Consider the following 16,315-nt stretch of genomic DNA (forward strand, 5'->3'; position numbering starts at 1 on the left):
TTATAACCTCTAAAGCTCTGCCTGTTTCTAAGCCCCCTTATCTCAGTGCATTGTTTTAGCTTTTCGCAGTTAGACAGTGCTAGCTCATGTGTGCCATACAGATAACATTGAGCTCACTCCTGTGGAGTCGACACTAATTGGATAAAATAAAAATTTGCAAAAACCACTGAGAAAAGGGTCAGTCTGCAGAGGCTTAGATACAAGATAATCACAGAGGTAAAAAGTGTATTAATATAACTGTTGGTTATGCAAAACTAGGGAATGGATAATAAAAGGATTATCTATCTTTTTCAACAATAAAAGTTTTCAAGTAGACTGTTCTTTTAAAGGAACAATGTACCCAGGGAAGCAGCTAAAAGGAGTTCACTGTATTCAAAGAAGTTGCAAAAAGACACCCTTTTCTCCAACATAGGTGTGTCCGGTCCACGGCGTCATCCTTACTTGTGGGATATTCTCTTCCCCAACAGGAAATGGCAAAGAGCCCAGCAAAGCTGGTCACATGATCCCTCCTAGGCTCCGCCTTCCCCAGTCATTCTCTTTGCCGTTGTACAGGCAACATCTCCACGGAGATGGCTTAGAGTTTTTTGGTGTTTAACTGTAGTTTTTATTATTCAATCAATCTTAGATCTCAAGATCCTAAACAAGTTTCTCAAGGTTCCATCGTTCAAAATGGAAACCATTCTAACAATTCTTCCTTCCATCCAGGAAGGTCAATTCATGACCACGGTGGATTTAAAGGATGCGTATCTACATATTCCTATCCACAAGGAACATCATCGGTTCCTAAGGTTCGCATTCCTGGACAAGCATTACCAGTTTGTGGCACTTCCGTTCGGATTAGCCACTGCTCCAAGAATTTTCACAAAGGTACTAGGGTCCCTTCTAGCGGTGCTAAGACCAAGGGGCATTGCAGTAGTACCTTACTTGGACGACATTCTGATTCAAGCGTCGTCCCTTCCACAAGCAAAGGCTCACACGGACATTGTCCTGGCCTTTCTCAGATCTCACGGGTGGAAAGTGAACGTAGAAAAAAGTTCTCTATCTCCGTCAACAAGGGTTCCCTTCTTGGGAACAATAATAGACTCCTTAGAAATGAGGATTTTTCTGACAGAGGCCAGAAAATCAAAACTTCTAAACTCTTGTCAAATACTTCATTCTGTTCCTCTTCCTTCCATAGCGCAGTGCATGGAAGTAATAGGTTTGATGGTAGCGGCAATGGACATAGTTCCTTTTGCGCGAATTCATCTAAGACCATTACAACTGTGCATGCTCAGTCAGTGGAATGGGGACTATACAGACTTGTCTCCGACGATACAAGTAGATCAGAGGACCAGAGATTCACTCAGTTGGTGGCTGTCCCTGGACAACCTGTCACAGGGGATGAGCTTCCGCAGACCAGAGTGGGTCATTGTCACGACCGACGCCAGTCTGGTGGGCTGGGGCGCGGTCTGGGGACCCCTGAAAGCGCAGGGTCTTTGGTCTCGGGAAGAATCTATTCTCCCGATAAATATTCTGGAACTGAGAGCGATATTCAATGCTCTCAAGGCTTGGCCTCAGCTAGCAAAGACCAAGTTCATACGGTTTCAATCAGACAACATGACGACTGTTGCGTACATCAACCATCAGGGGGGAACAAGGAGTTCCCTGGCGATGGAAGAAGTGACCAAAATCATTCAATGGGCGGAGACTCACTCCTGCCACTTGTCTGCAATCCACATTCCAGGAGTGGAAAACTGGGAAGCGGATTTTCTGAGTCGTCAGACATTTCATCCGGGGGAGTGGGAACTCCATCCGGAAATCTTTGCCCAAATCACTCAATTGTGGGGCATTCCAGACATGGATCTGATGGCCTCTCGTCAGAACTTCAAGGTTCCTTGCTACGGGTCCAGATCCAGGGATCCCAAGGCGACTCTAGTAGATGCACTAGTAGCACCTTGGACCTTCAAACTAGCTTATGTATTCCCGCCGTTTCCTCTCATCCCCAGGCTGGTAGCCAGGATCAATCAGGAGAGGGCATCGGTGATCTTGATAGCTCCTGCGTGGCCACGCAGGACTTGGTATGCAGACCTGGTGAATATGTCATCGGCTCCACCATGGAAGCTACCTTTGAGACGAGACCTTCTTGTTCAAGGTCCGTTCGAACATCCGAATCTGGTCTCACTCCAACTGACTGCTTGGAGATTGAACGCTTGATCTTATCAAAGCGAGGGTTCTCAGATTCTGTCATTGATACTCTTGTTCAGGCCAGAAAGCCTGTAACTAGAAAAATCTACCACAAAATATGGAAAAGATATATCTATTGGTGTGAATCTAAAGGATTCCCTTGGGACAAGATAAAAATTCCTAAGATTCTATCCTTTCTTCAAGAAGGTTTGGAGAAAGGATTATCTGCAAGTTCTTTGAAAGGACAGATTTCTGCCTTGTCTGTGTTACTTCACAAAAGGCTGGCAGCTGTGCCAGATGTTCAAGCCTTTGTTCAGGCTCTGGTTAGAATCAAGCCTGTTTACAAACCTTTGACTCCTCCTTGGAGTCTCAATTTAGTTCTTTCAGTTCTTCAGGGGGTTCCGTTTGAACCCTTACATTCCGTTGATATTAAGTTATTATCTTGGAAAGTTTTGTTTTTGGTTGCAATTTCTTCTGCTAGAAGAGTTTCAGAATTATCTGCTCTGCAGTGTTCTCCTCCTTATCTGGTGTTCCATGCAGATAAGGTGGTTCTGCGTACTAAACCTGGTTTTCTTCCGAAAGTTGTTTCTAGCAAAAACATTAACCAGGAGATAGTCGTGCCTTCTTTGTGTCCGAATCCAGTTTCAAAGAAGGAACGTTTGTTGCACAATTTGGATGTAGTTCGTGCTCTAAAATTCTATTTAGATGCTACAAAGGATTTTAGACAAACATCTTCCTTGTTTGTTGTGTATTCTGGTAAAAGGAGAGGTCAAAAAGCAACTTCTACCTCTCTCTCTTTTTGGATTAAAAGCATCATCAGATTGGCTTACGAGACTGCCGGATGGCAGCCTCCTGAAAGAATCACAGCTCATTCCACTAGGGCTGTGGCTTCCACATGGGCCTTCAAGAACGAGGCTTCTGTTGATCAGATATGTAAGGCAGCGACTTGGTCTTCACTGCACACTTTTACTAAATTTTACAAATTTGATACTTTTGCTTCTTCTGAGGCTATTTTTGGGAGAAAGGTTTTGCAAGCCGTGGTGCCTTCCATCTAGGTGACCTGATTTGCTCCCTCCCTTCATCCGTGTCCTAAAGCTTTGGTATTGGTTCCCACAAGTAAGGATGACGCCGTGGACCGGACACACCTATGTTGGAGAAAACAGAATTTATGTTTACCTGATAAATTACTTTCTCCAACGGTGTGTCCGGTCCACGGCCCGCCCTGGTTTTTTAATCAGGTCTGATAATTTATTTTCTTTAACTACAGTCACCACGGTATCATATGGTTTCTCCTATGCAAATATTCCTCCTTTACGTCGGTCGAATGACTGGGGAAGGCGGAGCCTAGGAGGGATCATGTGACCAGCTTTGCTGGGCTCTTTGCCATTTCCTGTTGGGGAAGAGAATATCCCACAAGTAAGGATGACGCCGTGGACCGGACACACCGTTGGAGAAAGTAATTTATCAGGTAAACATAAATTCTGTTTTAAATGGGCTGGGCGTTCTCTGTCTTGTCTATGCCCACTGAGAGGTTGATTGCTGCTGCTTTCTTTTGTAAACAATTTAATACATTCCAGCAGGTAAAATGGATCACTGGGGACACATTAAATTGTGGACAATTTTATAGTACACTGTCCCTTTAACAGAATATTAAACTCCTCTTGCTCTTGTGTAAAATGTCCCACAATCCCTAGAGACTGTCTTTTCATATGCACATTTACTGAGGCACCAGCTCCTACTTTACACTGGGGACTCATGTTAACGTATACGAGTCTGCTATTAGCTGATGACTGTCACATGATACTGGGAGCGGTACAGTGAAGTAGATGCTAAAATATATCTGAATTTTAAATTAACTGTAGATTTTTTTCAAAGTAAGTGTTATTGCATTGACTATTTATTATATATGTGTTGGTTATGCAGTTTCTCTGTATTTGATTGTCCTTGTTGTTGCTACACTTTAGCACCATTGGCCACTGAAGCCTTAAAGTGAATGTCAACTTTCACGAATGAAAGCCCTGTTTTTAAAAATACTATTAAAAACAGGGGCACTTTAATTCATGAAAGTTTACACTGAAGCCATTCTTTTAAAATACTTACCTTTTTATTCCTAGCAAGCGTGGAACACCGGAGCAGCGATTCCTCCGCCCCCAGGACGTCTCTTCTTACTTCAGAAATGACGAATCCGGCTTCCTCCAATCAAGGCGTGGCCTCAGGCAATGTTTGCTCTGGGGGGAAGCCGTTATTGGAGGAAGCCGGATTCGTCATTTCTGGCGTAAGAAGAGACGACCTGGATGCGGGGGAATCGCTGCTTCGGTGTTCCACACTTGCTAGGAATAAAAGGTAAGTTTAAAAAAAAAAAAAAAACTATGTAAACTTTGATGAATGAAAGTGCCCCTGTTTTTAATAGGATTTTTAAAAACAGGGTTTTCATTCGTGAACTTTGACATTCCTGCCATTGTACTTTGAGATTGTACCATAAACATATCATTGCAATAAGTACACGTTTGTCTTAAATGTACATGAAACCCAAACATTTTCTTTCATGATTCGCATAAAGCAGTTCATTTTAAACAAATTTCCAATTTACTTCTATTATGTAATTTGATTTGTTCTCTAGATATCCTTTGTTGAAAAGCATACCTAGGTAGGCTTAGGAGCAATATGCTGATTGGTGGCTACCCATATATGCCTCTTATCATTGGCTTGCCAGTGTGCTCAGCTAACTCCCAGCAGTGCATTGCTGTTCCTTCAATAAAGGATACCAAGAGAATAAACCAAAATTGATAATAGAAGTAAATTGTAAAGTTTTTAAAATTGCTCTGTCTAAATCATGAAATACATTTTTTTTTCTTTCATGATTCCGATAGAGCATGCAATTTTAAGCAACTTTCTAATTTACTCCTACTATCATTTTTTCTATTGCTATCTTTATTTATAAAGCTTAAAGGGACATGCCACCCACATTTTTTCTTTTATGATTTAGAAAGATAATGCAATTTTAAACATCTTTATAATTTACTTATATTATCTAATTTGTTTTATTCTCTTGATATTCTTCGATGAAAAGCATATCTAGATATGCTCACTAGCTGCTGATTGGTTGCTGCACATAGAAGCCTCGTGTGATTGGCTCACCATGTGCATTGCTTTTTCTTCAACTAAGGATATTTAAAAAATGAAGCAAAATAAATAATGGAAGTAAATTGTAATGTTGTTTAAATTTCTATTCTCTATCTGAATCATGAAAGAAAGATTTTGGGTTTAGTGGCCCTTTAAGAGCCGGCCCATTTTTTGTTCAGAACCTGGGTTATGCTTGCTTATTGGTGGCTAAATGTAGCCACCAATAAGCAAACACTATTCAGGGTGCTGAACCTAAAATGGGCCAGCTCCTAAGATTTACATTCCTGTTTTTTAAATAAAGATAGCAAGAGAATGAAGAATAATTGATAATAGGAGAAAATTAGAAAGTTGTTTAAAATTGCATGCTCTATCTGAATCATGAAAGAAAAAATTTGGGTTTAGTGTCCCTTTAACAATGATTAAGCCAAAAAACCTTTGTTTCATTAGAACATTTAGGGACAGATTACAAGTGTATCGCTAATTAATGCTTCTGTTCGATCGTTAACCCCGTAGTGACCAGAGCACTTTTCCATTTTCTGACCGTCTGGGACCGAGGCTATTTTTACATTTCTGCTGTGTTTGTGTTTAGCTGTAATTTTCCTCTTACTCATTTACTGTCCCCACACATATTATATACCGTTTTCTCCAACATAGGTGTGTCCGGTCCACGGCGTCATCCTTACTTGTGGGATATTCTCTTCCCCAACAGGAAATGGCAAAGAGCCCAGCAAAGCTGGTCACATGATCCCTCCTAGGCTCCGCCTACCCCAGTCATTCTCTTTGCCGTTGTACAGGCAACATCTCCACGGAGATGGCTTAGAGTTTTTTAGTGTTTAACTGTAGTTTTTATTATTCAATCAAGAGTTTGTTATTTTAAAATAGTGCTGGTATGTACTATTTACTCAGAAACAGAAAAGAGATGAAGATTTCTGTTTGTATGAGGAAAATGATTTTAGCACCGTAACTAAAATCCATGGCTGTTCCACACAGGACTGTTGAGAGCAATTAACTTCAGTTGGGGGAACAGTGTGCAGTCTCTTACTGCTTGAGGTATGACACATTCTAACAAGACGATGTAATGCTGGAAGCTGTCATTTTCCCTATGGGATCCGGTAAGCCATGTTTATTAAGATAGTAAATAAGGGCTTCACAAGGGCTTATTAAGACTGTAGACTTTTTCTGGGCTAAATCGATTCATTATTAACACATATTTAGCCTTGAGGAATCATTTATTCTGGGTATTTTGATATGATTATATCGGCAGGCACTGTTTTTGACACCTTATTCTTTAGGGGCTTTCCCTAATCATAGTCAGAGCCTCATTTTCGCGCCGGTATGGCGCACTTGTTTTTGAGGACAGCATGGCATGCAGCTGCATGTGTGTGGAGCTCTGATACATAGAAAAGTCTTTCTGAAGGCATCATTTGGTATCGTATTCCCCTTTGGGCTTGGTTGGGTCTCAGCAAAGCAGATTCCAGGGACTGTAAAGGGGTTAAATATAAAAACGGCTCCGGTTCCGTTATTTTAAGGGTTAAAGCTTCCAAATTTGGTGTGCAATACTTTTAAGGCTTTAAGACACTGTGGTGAAATTTTGGTGAATTTTGAACAATTCCTTCATACTTTTTCGCAATTGCAGTAATAAAGTGTGTTTAGTTTAAAATTTAAAGTGACAGTAACGGTTTTATTTTAAAACGTTTTTTGTGCTTTGTTATCAAGTTTATGCCTGTTTAACATGTCTGAACTACCAGATAGATTGTGTTCTGACTGTGGGGAAACCAAGGTTCCTTCTCATTTAACTATATGTATTTTATGTCATAAAAAAATTTAGTAAAAATGATGCCCAAGATGATTCCTCAAGTGAGGGGAGTAAGCATGGTACTGCATCATCCCCTCCTTCGTCTACACCAGTCTTGCCCATACAGGAGGCCCCTAGTACATCTAGTGCGCCAATACTCCTTACTATGCAACATTTAACGGCTGTAATGGATAATTCTATCAAAAACATTTTAGCCAATATGCCCGCTTATCAGCGAAAGCGCGACTGCTCTGTTTTAGAAAATTCTGTAGAGCATGAGAACGCTGATGATATGGTTTCTGAAGGGCCCCTACACCAGTCTGAGGGGGCCAGGGAGGTTTTGTCTGAGGGAGAAATTTCAGATTCAGGAAACATTTCTCAACAAGCTGAACCTGATGTGATTACTTTTAAATTTAAGTTGGAACATCTCCGCGCTCTGCTTAAGGAGGTGTTATCCAATTTGGATGATTGTGATTATCTGGTCATTCCAGAACCACTATGTAAAATGGAAAAGTTCTTAGAGGCCCCGGGGCCCCCCGAAGCTTTTCCTATATCCAAGCGGGTGGCGTACATTGTTAGTAAAGAATGGGACAGGCCCGGTATACCTTTAGTACCTCCCCCCATATTTATAAAATTGTTTTCCTATAGTCGACCCCAGAAAGGACTGATGGCAGACAGTCCCCAAGGTCGAGGGGGCGGTTTCTACTCTACACAAGCGCGCCACTATACCCATAGAAGATAGTTGTGCTTTCCAAGATCCTATGGATAAAAAATTAGAAGGTCTGCTAAAGATGTTTGTTCAGCAAGGTTCCCTTCTACAACCAATTGCATGCATTGTCCCTGTCACTGCAGCCGCGTGTTTCTAGTTTGATGAGCTAGGAAAGGCGATTATTAGTAATTCTTCTTCTTATGAGGAGATTATGGACAGAATTCGTGCTCTTAATTGGCTAATTCTTTCACCCTAGACGCCACCTTGCAATTGGCTAGGTTAGCGGCGAAAAAATTCTGGGTTTGCTATTGTGGCGCAGAGCGCTTTGGTTAAAATCTTGGGCAGCGGATGCGTCTTCCAAGAACAAATTGCTTGACATTCCTTTCAAGGGGAAAACACTCTTTGGCCCTGACTTGAAAGAGATTATCTCTGATATCACTGGGGGCAAGGGCCACGCCCTTCCTCAGGATAGGTCTTTTCAAGACCAAAAATAAACCTAAGTTTCGTCCCTTTCGCAGAAACGGATCAGCCCCAAGGGCTACGTCCTCTAAGCAGGAAGGTAATACTTCTCAAGCCAATCCAGCCTGGAGACCTATGCAAGGCTGGAACAAAGGAAAGCAGGCCAGGAAACCTGCCACTGCTACCAAGACAGCATGAAATGCGGGCCCCCGATCCGGGACCGGATCTGGTGGGGGGCAGACTCTCTCTCTTCGCTCAGGCTGGGGCAAGAGATGTTCTGGATCCTTGGGCGCTAGAAATAGTCTCCCAAGGTTATTCTCTGGAGTTCAAGGGGCTTCCTCCAAGGGGGAGGTTCCACAGGTCTCAGTTGTCTTCAGACCACATAAGAAGACAGGCATTCTTACATTGGGTAGAAGACCTGCTAAAAATGGGAGTGATTCATCCTGTTCCATTAGGAGAACAAGGGATGGGGTTCTACTCCAATCTGTTCATAGTTCCCAAAAAAGAGGGAACGTTCAGACCAATCTTAGATCTCAAGATCTTGAACAAGTTTCTCAAGGTTCCATCGTTCAAGATGGAAACCATTCGAACACTTCTTCCTTCCATCCAGGAAGGTCAATTCATGACCAAGGTGGATTTCAAGGATTTTCTCATAGGTACTAGGGTCCCTTCTGGCGGTGCTAAGACCAAGGGGCATTGCTGTAGTACCTTACTTGGACGACATTCTGATTCGAGCGTCGTCCCTTCCTCAAGTAAAGGCTCACACGGACATTGTCCTGGCCTTTCTCAGATCTCACGGATGGAAAGTGAACGTGGAAAAGAGTTCTCTATCTCCGTCAACGAGGGTTCCCTTCTTGGGAACTATAATAGACTCCTTAGAAATGAGGATTTTTCTGACAGAAGCCAGAAAAACAAAACTTCTAGACTCTTGTCGGATACTTCATTCCGTTCCTCTTCCTTCCATAGCGCAGTGCATGGAAGTGATAGGTTTGATGGTAGCGGCAATGGACATAGTTCCTTTTGTGCGCATTCATCTAAGACCATTACAACTGTTCATGCTCAGTCAGTGGAATGGGGACTATTCAGACTTGTCTCCGAAGATACAAGTAAATCAGAGGACCAGAGACTCTTTCCGTTGGTGGCTGTCCCTGGACAACCTGTCACAAGGGATGACCTTCCGCAGACCAGAGTGGGTCATTGTCACGACCGACGCCAGTCTGATGGGCTGGGGCGCGGTCTGGGGATCCCTGAAAGCTCAGGGTCTTTGGTCTCGGGTAGAATCTCTTCTACCGATAAATATTCTGGAACTGAGAGCGATATTCAATGCTCTCAAAGCTTGGCCTCAGTTAGCGAGGGCCAAGTTCATACATCAACCATCAGGGGGGAACAAGGAGTTCCCTAGCGATGGAAGAAGTGACCAAAATCATTCTATGGGCGGAGTCTCACTCCTGCCACCTGTCTGCTATCCACATCCCAGGAGTGGAAAATTGGGAAGCGGATTTTCTGAGTCGTCAGACATTGCATCCGGGGGAGTGGGAACTCCATCCGGAAATCTTTGCCCAAGTCACTCAACCGTGGGGCATTCCAGACATGGATCTGATGGCCTCTCGTCAGAACTTCAGAGTTCCTTACTACGGGTACAGATCCAGGGATCCCAAGGCGGCTCTAGTGGATGCACTAGTAGCACCTTGGACCTTCAAACTAGCTTATGTGTTCCCGCCGTTTCCTCTCATCCCCAGGCTGGTAGCCAGGATCAATCAGGAGAGGGCGTCGGTGATTTTGATAGCTCCTGCGTGGCCACACAGGACTTGGTATGCAGATCTGGTGAATATGTCATCGGCTCCACCATGGAAGCTACCTTTGAGACGAGACCTTCTTGTTCTAGGTCCGTTCGACCCACTCCAGCTGACTGCTTGGAGATTGAACGCTTGATCTTATCAAAGCGAGGGTTCTCAGATTCTGTTATTAATACTCTTGTTCAGGCCTGAAAGCCTGTAACCAGAAAAATTACCACATTATTTGGTATATCTGTTGGTGTGAATCTGCAGGATTCCCTTGGGACAAGGTTAAGATTCCTAAGAGTCTATCCTTCCTTCGAGAAGGATTGGAAAAAGGATTATCTGCAAGTTCCTTGATGGGACAGATTTCTGCCTTGTCTGTGTTACTTCACAAAAAGCTGGCAGCTGTGCCAGATGTTCTAGCCTTTGTTCAGGCTCTGGTTAGAATCAAGCCTGTTTACAAAATTTTGACTCCTCCTTGGAGTCTCAACCTAGTTCTTTCAGTTCTTCAGGGGGTTCCGTTTGAACCCTTACATTCCGTTGATATTAAGTTATTATCTTGGAAAGTTTTGTTTTTGGTTGCAATTTCTTCTGCTAGAAGAGTTTCAGAATTATCTGCTCTGCAGTGTTCTTCTCCTTATCTGGTGTTCCATGCAGATAAGGTGGTTTTGCGTACTAAACCTGGTTTTCTTCCAAAAGTTGTTTCTAACAAAAACATTAACCAGGAGATAGTTGTGCCTTCTTTGTGTCCTAATCCAGTTTCAAAGAAGGAACGTTTGTTGCACAACTTGGATGTAGTTCGTGCTCTCAAATTTTACTTAGCAGCTACTAAGGATTTCAGACAAACTTTGTCTTTGTTTGTTGTTTATTCTGGTAAACGGAGAGGTCAAAAAGCAACTTCTACCTCTCTCTCCTTCTGGATTAAAAGCATTATCCGATTGGCTTATGAGACTGCCGGACGGCAGTCTCCTGAAAGAATCACAGCTCACTCCACTAGGGCTGTGGCTTCCACATGGGCCTTCAAGAACGAGGCTTCTGTTGATCAGATATGTAAGGCAGCGACTTGGTCTTCACTGCACACTTTTTCTAAATTTTACAAATTTGATACTTTTGCTTCTTCTGAGGCTATTTTTGGGAGAAAGGTTTTGCAAGCCGTGGTGCCTTCCATTTAGGTGACCTGATTTGCTCCCTCCCTTCATCCGTGTCCTAAAGCTTTGGTATTGGTTCCCACAAGTAAGGATGACGCCGTGGACCGGACACACCTATGTTGGAGAAAACAGAATTTATGTTTACCTGATAAATTACTTTCTCCAACGGTGTGTCCGGTCCACGGCCCGCCCTGGTTTTTTTAATCAGGTCTGATAATTTATTTTCTTTAACTACAGTCACCACGGTAACATATGGTTTCTCCTATGCAAATATTCCTCCTTAACGTCGGTCGAATGACTGGGGTAGGCGGAGCCTAGGAGGGATCATGTGACCAGCTTTGCTGGGCTCTTTGCCATTTCCTGTTGGGGAAGAGAATATCCCACAAGTAAGGATGACGCCGTGGACCGGACACACCGTTGGAGAAAGTAATTTATCAGGTAAACATAAATTCTGTTTTTTCGCCATTAAATGGACTTTCTTGAAATACCATTATTTCATCATATCTTATAATTTACTATAAAAAAATATAAAATATGAGGAAAAAATGGAAAAAAAAACACTTTTTATAACTTTGACCCCCAAAATCTGTTACACATCTACAACCACCAAAAAAACACCCATGCTAAATAGTTTCTAAATTTTGTGCTGAATTTAGAAATACCCAATGTTTACATGTTCTTTGCTTTTTTTTTGCAAGTTATAGGGCAATAAATACAAGTAGCACTTTGCTATTTCCAAACCACTTTTCTCCTACATTAGTGTATCCGGTCCATGGCTTCATCCTTACTTGTGGGATATTCTCAATCCCTACAGGAAGTGGCAAAGAGAGCACACAGCAAAGCTGTCCATATAGCTCCCTTCAGGCTCCGCCCCCCCCAGTCATTCTCTTTGCCGCTCTAACTAGTAGCATCTCCCCGGGGGTGGTAAAGAGTATGTGGTGTTAGTTGTAGTTTTTTTATTTCTTCTATCAAGAGTTTGTTTTTTTAAAATAGTGCCGGCTTGTACTATTTACTCTGCAGCAGAAAGTGAAGAAGATTTCTGCTAAGAGGACTATGATTTTAGCACCAGTAACTAAAATCCATTGCTGTTCCCACGCAGGAGTTTTGAAACCAGATAACATCAGTTGGGGGAACAGTTTGCAGGCTTAACTGCTTCAGATATGATCAGTCATTTTTCTAACAAGACCCAGTAATGCTAGAAGACTGTCAGAAATTCCCTCTGGGATAGGTAAGCCATTGTTATTAGATTCAGCAATAAAAGGATGGCTTATTTTAAGGGCTTATGCTGGTTGACACTATTGTGGGCTAATCGATTGCTTTTTGGCAAGTTTTCAACTTAAATAGGTGTTTTTTTTTATCAACTTAAAACACTTTTGGGGATTAATTTGCGCCTGGCACTTATTTGGACACCTAATCTAGTCAGAAAGGCCCCTCCACTCTGGTATGCAGAGGAAGGAAGCCTCATTTTCGCGCCTCAATTGTGCACTTGTTTTGACTAGCCAGTTCATGCAGCTTCACGTGGGGAGTCCAGAGGCATCAGAAAGGGCTCCAGGGAGGCTTATATTCTTACCAAAATAACCCTAAGGAAGGTAAAAGCCACAGGGCAAGCTGTGGCAGAGTACTGTAGTGTGTTAACCGGTTAACTGCTGTTATTAGCTCCGGTTTGGGCATTAATTGGTCTGAAAATTTGTGTGCAACCTTTTCAAAGCATTATGACACTGTGGTGAAAATTTCATAAAAATCGGATGTGTTTTTGATGGTTTTTTGATGTTTCAGTAATAAAGTGTGCACTTTTATTATTTAAAGAGACAGTAACGTTTTTGTCAAAAATAAATTTTATTGCATTGAAGTTACTTTTAAGTCTGTTAAACATGTCTGAACCTTCAGATAGCCTATGTTCTGTATGTTCAAAGGCCAAGGTGGTTCCCCCATTAAATTTATTTGTGAAATGTGCTATAGCGTCCAAACAGCTTAAGGACCGTACAATTACACTTAAAGATATAGCCCAAGATGATTCTTTAGCTGAAGGGTGTGAAGATAGCTCGCTATCCTCCCCTTCTGTGTCAACACCAGCTATGCCCGCGCAAGCGATGCCCAGTACATCTAACGCACCAATTGCGATTACTATGCAACAGTTAGCGGCAGTAATGGATAGTTCTCTCTCAGCATTTTTTATCCAAACTGCCTGCTTTTCCTAGGAAGCATGATTGCTCAGTTTTAAACACAGAGGATGAGCAAGCAGACGCAGAGGATAAGTTATCTGTAGTTCCCTCACACCAATCTGACTTAGCGGTGAGGGAAGGCCTGTCTGAGGGAGAAATTTCTGACACAGGAAAGGTTTCTCAGCAGGCAGAGCCTGATACTATAGCATTTAAATTTAAGCTAGAACACCTCCGCGCCCTACTTAAGGAGGTCCTAGCTACACTTGATGATTGTGATCCTTTTGGTGATCCCAGAAAAATTATGTAAAATGGACAAATTCTTAGAGGTCCCAGTACACACTGATGCGTTTCCAATACCCAAGAGGGTGGCGGATATCGTTAATAAGGAGTGGGAGAAGCCAGGAGTACCTTTTGTTCCCCCTCCTATATTTAAGAAAATATTCCCAATTGTTGATCCCAGAAGGGACGCGTGGCAGACGGTCCCTAAGGTAGAGGGGGCAGTTTCAACGCTAGCTAAGCGCACGACTATATTAATAGAAGACAGTTGCGCTTTCAAAGATCCTATGGATAAAAAATTAGAAGGTTTACTTAAGAAAATCTTTGTTCAACAGGGTTTTCTTCTTCAACCAATTTCTTGCATTATTCCTGTAACCACTGCAGCGGCTTTTTGGTTTGAGGAACTAGAAAACTCGCTCCAAAAAGGAGACTTCTTATGATGAAGTCATGGACAGAATTCACGCCCTGAAGTTTGCTAATTCTTTCATTACAGACGCCGCTTTCCAGTTAGCTAAATTAGCGGCGAAAAATTCTGGTTTTGCAATTGTGGCGCGCAGAGCGCTTTGGTTAAAGTCTTGGTCGGCGGATGTGTCGTCCAAAACAAAATTACTTAATATTCCTTTCAAGGGTAAGACCCTATTTGGGCCAGAGTTGAAGGAAATTATTTCAGATATCACTGGGGGAAAGGGCCATGCCCTTCCACAGGATAGACCTTTCAAGGCTAGATATAAGTCTAATTTTCGTTCCTTTCGCAATTTCAGGAACGGACCGACTTCCACCTCTACAGCCACTAGGCAAGAGGGTAACGCATCCCAGCCCAAACCAGCATGGAAGCCATTGCAAGGCTGGAACAAGGGCAAACAGGCCAAGAAGCCTGCTGCTGCTACTAAGACAGCATGAAGGGGTAGCCCCCGATCCGGGACCGGATCTAGTAGGGGGCAGACTTTCTCTCTTTGCTCAGGCTTGGGCAAGAGATGTTCCGGACCCCTGGGCACTAGAAATTGTTTCTCAGGGGTATCTTCTAGAGTTCAAGGACCTTCCTCCAAGGGGAAGGTTCCACATGTCTCGCTTATCTTTAGACCAGATAAAGAGACAGGCATTCTTACGTTGCGTAGAAGACCTATTAAAGATTGGAGTGATACACCCAGTTCCAACAGCGGAACAAGGACTGGGTTTTTACTCAAAACTGTTTGTAGTTCCCAATAAAGAAGGAACTTTCAGGCCAATTCTGGACTTAAAAATTCTAAACAAATTCCTCAGAGTTCCATCATTCAAAATGGAAACCATTCGGACAATTTTACCAACGATCCAGGAGGGTCAATACATGACTACCGTGGACTTAAAGGATGCGTACCTGCATATTCCTATCCACAAAGATCACCATCAGTTCTTGAGGTTCGCCTTTCTGGACAAACATTACCAGTTCGTGGCTCTTCCGTTCGGATTAGCCACTGCTCCCAGAATTTTCACAAAGGTGCTAGGGTCCCTTCTAGCGGTGCTAAGGCAGAGGGGCATTGCAGTAGCACCTTACCTAGACAACATTCTAATACAAGCGTCGTCCCTTCCCAAAGCAAGGGCTCATACAGACATTGTTCTAGCCTTTCTCAGATCTCACGGGTGGAAGGTGAACATAGAAAAAAGTTCCCTGTCCCCGTCCACAAGGGTTCCCTTTCTGGGAACAATAATAGACTCCGTAGAAATGAAGATCTTTCTGACAGAGGTCAGGAAGTTAAAGCTTCTGAACGCTTGTCGAGTTCTTCAATCCATTCCTCAGCCCTCCATAGCTCAGTGCGTGGAGGTAATAGGACTAATGGACGTGGTTCCTTCTGCTCGAATTCATTCAAGACCATTGCAACTGTGCATGCTCAAACAGTGGAATGGGGATTATGCAGACTTGTCTCCCCAGATTCAAATGGACCAGAAAACCATAGACTCACTCCTCTGGTGGCTGTCTCTAGATCACCTGTCTCAGGGAATGAGTTTCCGCAGACCGGTGTGGATCATCGTCACGACCGACGACAGTCTTTTGGGCTGGGGCGCGGTCTGGGAGTCCCTGAAGGCTCAGGGCCTATGGTCTCGGGAAGAATCTCTTCTCCCGATAAACATATTGGAATTGAGAGCGATATTCAATGCGCTCCAGGCATGGCCTCAACTAGCGGAGGCCAGATTCATCAGATTTCAGTCGGACAACATGACGACTGTAGCGTACATCAATCATCAGGGGGGAACGAAGAGTTCCCTGGCGATGAGAGAGGTATCCAAGATCATCAAATGGGCAGAGGATCGCTCCTGCCATCTATCAGCAATTCACATCCCAGGAGTGGACAACTGGGAAGCGGATTATCTGAGTCGTCAGACTTTCCATCCGGGGGAGTGGGAACTTCACCCGGAGGTTTTTGCCCAGTTAACTCAACTATGGGGCATTCCGGATCTGGATCTGATGGCGTCTTGTCAGAACTCAAAAGTTCCATGTTACGGGTCCAGGTCCAGGGATCCCAAGGCGACACTGGTAGATGCCTTAGCAGCGCCTTGGTCGTTCAATCTAGCTTATGTCTTTCCACCGTTTCCTCTTCTCCCATGGCTAGTAGCCAGGATCAAACAGGAGAAGGCTTCGTTAATTCTGATAGCTCCTGCGTGGCCACGCAGGACCTGGTATGCAGACCTGGTGAATATGTCATCGGTTCCACCATGGAAGCTACCTT

General features: G+C 43.3%; 1 protein-coding gene across 2 annotated transcripts in view; it reads left to right on the forward strand.

Moving 5' to 3' along the window:
* The window catches only part of LOC128646092 (rho family-interacting cell polarization regulator 1), a 439,097-nt gene that overhangs the window by 202,034 nt on the left and 220,748 nt on the right, over positions 1 to 16,315 (forward strand). The gene's annotated exons all lie outside the window — the stretch shown is intronic.

This window comes from Bombina bombina, chromosome 1, assembly GCF_027579735.1.
Source record: "Bombina bombina isolate aBomBom1 chromosome 1, aBomBom1.pri, whole genome shotgun sequence".
NCBI lineage: Eukaryota > Metazoa > Chordata > Amphibia > Anura > Bombinatoridae > Bombina > Bombina bombina.